Here is a 5440-nt window from a genome sequence, read left to right as displayed (position 1 = left end):
GTAATTTCATTTATATAAATGTGTTTACAGATATTTTGATTATATATATTGAATACATACATACATAGGTAGGTATGTGTGTGTTCAATTATTGTTATATAAATAACAAATAGAGTCATATAAGATAAACGAATAAAAAAACAAATATTGGGTGTAACCAATGAAAATAAATAGTCTAATTAATTTAATGTTTTGATAATAATTACATCAATAAAAAAACAAAGTTCAAGAAAAAGAAAATTAGTATTGCGATGCCTAAAAATGTCACCTTATTGTTAGTGTTTTTTCTTACAAAATTACAAATTAAGAAACTATAAGAAAACATAAAAAACAACATAAGTGAATCCACAACAAAAAGAAAAATAATCGAAATTCTCACAAAATTCTAAAGCCTCAATGGAGACTTCTCCTTAATCCATGTTCCAATGTCTTCTTATTGTATTGATAAACTTGTGTATACTCTCCTGCCATGGATGAGAGATGGAAAAGAAGAGGGGAGAGCGTACTCGTAGTTTATAACTCGTACATGGAGATGGAGAACACGTAAATGAAAAAACCCTAGAGATTGAGGGATTTAGAGAAAACCCAACATTAATTTGCAAAATTACTAAGGAGAAAAAAATCAAAATCTGGAAAAAAGATGAAAATAGGATATCTACGTCGAGGAGATGTCACGTCAACATATCTTGATTCTGCTTTATAGATATATATAGATTCACAATAAACCCTAGCTAGCATGGGTTTTTCTTTTTTCAAAATAACACTGATGGGTTCCCTGTACTAGAGATGGCCAAATGGGTCCCGCCCGGGCCGTAACCGTCGGAGGACCGGAACCGACCGGGACCGATTGTGGACCGTCAATTATGAACCAATTAGTGATTTTAACGTTTTCTAGGACCGAGACCGGTTAAGACCAGGACTGGTTATGTAACCAGTTATAGGATCGGCCCGGTCAACAAAAGTCAACGAAAGTCAAATCTGGTCAATATAGCCGTTATAAGTCAATATAGCCGTTAGGGACGAATTTTGGCCCTTTTTTTCATCTTCTAAGCTACCAAATGAGTATAAATAGAGATGGGAGTTTCCTAGTTTGTTACCAACTCATCTCATCTTCAAAAACGCAAAAAACGCTCTCCATTCTCGGTTTTTCGCTCCATTTTGTGAATTCGTGCTCGTCGGTTTATTCAACCTTATATTTCAACACAAAAATAGAACTCGGCGCAAATATACACCTTGAACTACTGTCGTCTCGTAACAAGTAATAACGGTATAAGTACCATATATCGTTCCCACAGAGATAGCTTGTAAAGTTATTTAAAAAGTCCAGTCTATAAAAACTAATTTCAGATGGCGAAACGAGGGATTTGATTTATCTAAAATTGGGAGGTTTGATTAACCACTAAGAAAAATATCAGTCTTAAAAAAAAGCACAGGGTGTAACAGTTGATTAAGACACTAAACAAATGATTCAGCAAAAAGGTGACATAGCATTTATGTCACAATTATCTAAAATCAATAAATGATTTTATATAACTATGACAATATCAACTATCGGATCAGACGGCCTCCCAAGAGCACACACCAGTCAAGGTGCTATCAATACGATATCATTTATGTTAAACGTCGTGAATCCTAGCACCACACAGTGTTAACATTCTACACCGTATGAGTATAGCATTTGTCAGACACTAAAGCTATTTATAGCCTTCTCCTATTACCTCAGGTTTTGAAAGTCAATACATTTTTATACACAAAATTAGTTGTCAATTAATTTTAATGTAATCATCAAATGAAATATTAAGCACCTGAAACAAATAGCAGACTATAATGCTAATAGGACACATTTGTACTTTCACATCGGCTTTAGTCTTAATTTTCCGTTACACCCCAAGCTAAGGCGTTAGCCCATCATCGCTCGGTTTCTTCTCTCAAATGATGTAAGGACTGAAAAATAAATAACTGATACGGAAAAATATATTGCAGAAAATAAATTACAAGAAATGGAAATACTATAATTTAAAGTACTGGAAATTAAATGACATAAATATAAATGACTGAAAGTAAATTGCTGGAAATCAAAATACAGAAAAGTAAATTGCAGTAAAGTAAAGTGCAGAAAAGTAAAAACTAAAATATAAAAGACTGTAATGTAAATGACTGAAATATAAAGACTGAAATGTAAAGGACTGAAATTAAATTACTAATAACTAAATATTATTAATTAAAATTAAACTAAAAAATGATGTAAAGTAAGTACTTGATGTACTAAGAAGTGACACTTGAAAACCTTGAAAAGAAGAGAAGACTTTGGAAAAAGGAGTTGACTTTGGAGAAACTTGCAAGGCAAGTAACGAAACTTGCAAAACAAGTTTCATTGCAAAGACTTGAGAACAAATTATTTAGTCTACGTAAATTAGTCGAGAGTCACAAAGGATAAAATCCAAAGTAAAGCAACAAAAATCGACTAATTGTAACTTGTAACAAAAGTCAGAAAACGTTTGTAACTTGAAAGTAAGAACATAAATGAGATGAGATTAAATACGAGCACTTGAATTAAAACTTGATAATGTAACCGCAAATTCACTTCACAAAAATAGGTTCTTGGTTGGAAGGAAGAAAACCGAAAGCATAAAACCGAAAACAATAATAATTAGAGAGCAATTGTTTCTAACTCAAAGATTGAGTGTAAAAAAGTGTGTAAGTGAGTGTTTAAAACAAAGCCTTAAGCCTTTATTTATAGGCTAAGGAAGCTTGCACAATGGGAGCCATTTAATAGGACAAAATAAGCTTCAAAAATGGGCTTTGACCAGGCCCAAGGTCGTTGACCCAGCAACTTCAAGGAAGCAGCCCAAGAATTATCGGCCCAGGCAAAAGGTGCAGCTCACGGACATGTGCTATAGGACTCTACCACACATACTCCTACAAGACTGCTGCAGGATTTGGCTCAAAAATCATCAAAAATCTGCATAAACAGAGAATTAACATTAGATATGATATATTACTACTAATATATGAAAATGACATAAAAAGACTCAACTAAGACACTAATGGGCAAATAAAACAAAAGAAAATGGTCAAGAAAATGATACAATAAGGTTAATAAATTAACACTATCAATTCGTTACGTATTAATTTCTCGTTTCCACTTCATAATTTTTGTTTATTTCTCTCTTTTAATTACGATTTACGAAATGGCCGGTGAACAACCATCAAACGAACAAGTTTCCCAAGTTCTTGTCGAACACGGACGAAAGTCCGAGATTTGGAATCACTACAACTTGGTGGTTCTCACGACCAGAAAACGAAAGGCACAATGCACATTGTGTCAAGCTCTCCTTACGGCGGAAGGAAATTATACGTTAAGGAGGCACACCGAAAAAACGTGCCCGGGTTGAGGTCGGGGGGGGGGGATTCAAGCCAACCGATACTTGACACCCAGGTCAAATATGGTTCTACAATGCCGATTTGAACGAACAAATGACAACACAATGTGTCATTCAATTCGGTTTCCCTTTTGGACACTTCGACAACCCTCATGTTACGAAGATGATTCAAAAGATGTTACAACCACGATACAAGCCGGTAAGTCGTCAAACCCTTAGACGTGATGCTATAAAAATGTGGAAAATTGCCCAATCCGAAATGCAACAATTGTTTTCTGCTTTGCCTAACAATAATTCGTTAACGTGTGATGTATGGAGCGCACCATACGGATTGCCGGTTTCGTATATATGCATAACGGCACATTGGGTTGAGCCTACAACATGACAATTATTCAAACGTGTAATCACGTTTGAACCGTTTGGTGTGCCACATTCGGGTGCACGTCAATATTCGATTATTAGAAAAACCCTTGCATTTTATAATTTAACCGCTAAAATAATTAGTATTTCACTTGATAACGCTAGTGATAACAATGCTTGTGTGAAAAAATTAATGTGTCATTTGACACCTATTTTAGACGGTATATTATTGCATACACGTTGTTGTGTCCGTATAATAAATTTAGCCGTTCAAGACGGTTTAAATACTTGTAAACCCGTAACAGATAAATTTAGATTTATGTTGCGGCGAATTTTCACAAAAGGTACAAAAATGCATGCGGCCTATAGAAAGTATTGCCAAGACGTCGGTTTTAGAGCTTTGGGACCGAGCCACGATATGCACGGTCATTGGAACTCAACATATTTTATGATTGAAAATTTATTAAAATAAAAAAATTATATTTTTTCTTTTTATATGAATCATTACCCGCAAAACTCTATTGGAAATTTCGATTGGGCCATGATTGAAGGATTGTACGACATTTTAGGGGATTTTATAAATACGACAACACTTTTATCGGGAATTTATTATCTAACAAGCCCTTTAGTTTTAAACCAAATCTATATTTTGGTAAGTAAAATTGCCCAATACGAAGACCATCACGATTGGGAAGGTTGATGTCTTGCATGGAAAAAAAATTGTTAAAATATTTTATGGGCATCCATTTGCTTTTATTTGTGCTGCGGAGTTAAACCCGTATTTAAATATTATTGGTGTTGAAGTTTTAATTACACAAATATGTGTGGCTTTTGGTTTGGGTACCGCTACGGATATTTCTTTTTCAATGGAACAAAAATGTTTATTTAATCGCAATTTTCAATATTTATTTGATCATTACAAACATTTTTACGAAGGAGGAAACCAACCACAAGCACCTTCCTCACGTGGTTTTGCGGGTTCTAGTTCTTCTTCTAGTGGTCATCGACAAAGTCGTAAAGAGTTGATGACTAATTTAATGAACGAGGTTTTAAATGAATCAAGTAAAAAAAGTTGATACGATAACGATTTGTGTGAACTAAATATGTATGTGCATACTAACTTTATGGTCGCATGCCCTGCAAATGATGTTGAAGATTTTGAAAAAAATTGATTTATTAGATTTTTGGAAACAAAAACAACCTCAATTCCCGATTTTGGCGTGCATCGCACGTGATGTACTAACAATCCAAGCTAGTACCGTAGCTTCGGAATCTGTTTTTCCTCTTAGTGGCATGATCATTTCGATACGTCGGACAAGACTAGGCCCGAAGTCCGTTGAGTGTTGCATTTGCTTGAAGAATTATTTGGATAGCGTTGATAGGATTCAACACATGACATCGTTAGAGACGGATATTGAAACGGTGGAAGAAAATCTTGAAGAAAATGAAATCTCCATGGGATTAAGCACGCCACCAAATACCGATACCGATAGCACTTACTCTTAATATGACGATGATGAGGAACTCGACATTGATGACCTTGAAGACCAAAAGGCTATTAGAAGAATTCAACAGACCAGAACTCTTCAAGTCAATCCGACATGGGATACCGATGAAGATTGATAAATAAATGTATTTTCAAATAATTTTATAGTTTGAGCTTTGTAAAACAATGTAACTTTAATCATAATAAAACG

At 34.5% G+C, this 5440-nt stretch overlaps 1 protein-coding gene across 1 annotated transcript in view; it reads left to right on the top strand.

Moving 5' to 3' along the window:
• The window catches only part of LOC112502098 (phosphoinositide phosphatase SAC2-like), a 12990-nt gene that overhangs the window by 4252 nt on the left and 3298 nt on the right, over window positions 1-5440 (top strand). The gene's annotated exons all lie outside the window — the stretch shown is intronic.

Source organism: Cynara cardunculus, unplaced genomic scaffold (assembly GCF_001531365.2).
Source record: "Cynara cardunculus var. scolymus isolate 2C unplaced genomic scaffold, CcrdV1 Un_Scaffold_920, whole genome shotgun sequence".
Lineage (NCBI taxonomy): Eukaryota > Viridiplantae > Streptophyta > Magnoliopsida > Asterales > Asteraceae > Cynara > Cynara cardunculus.
Note: the sequence above shows the minus strand (reverse complement) of the source record. Positions and strands in the feature narration are given on the sequence as shown.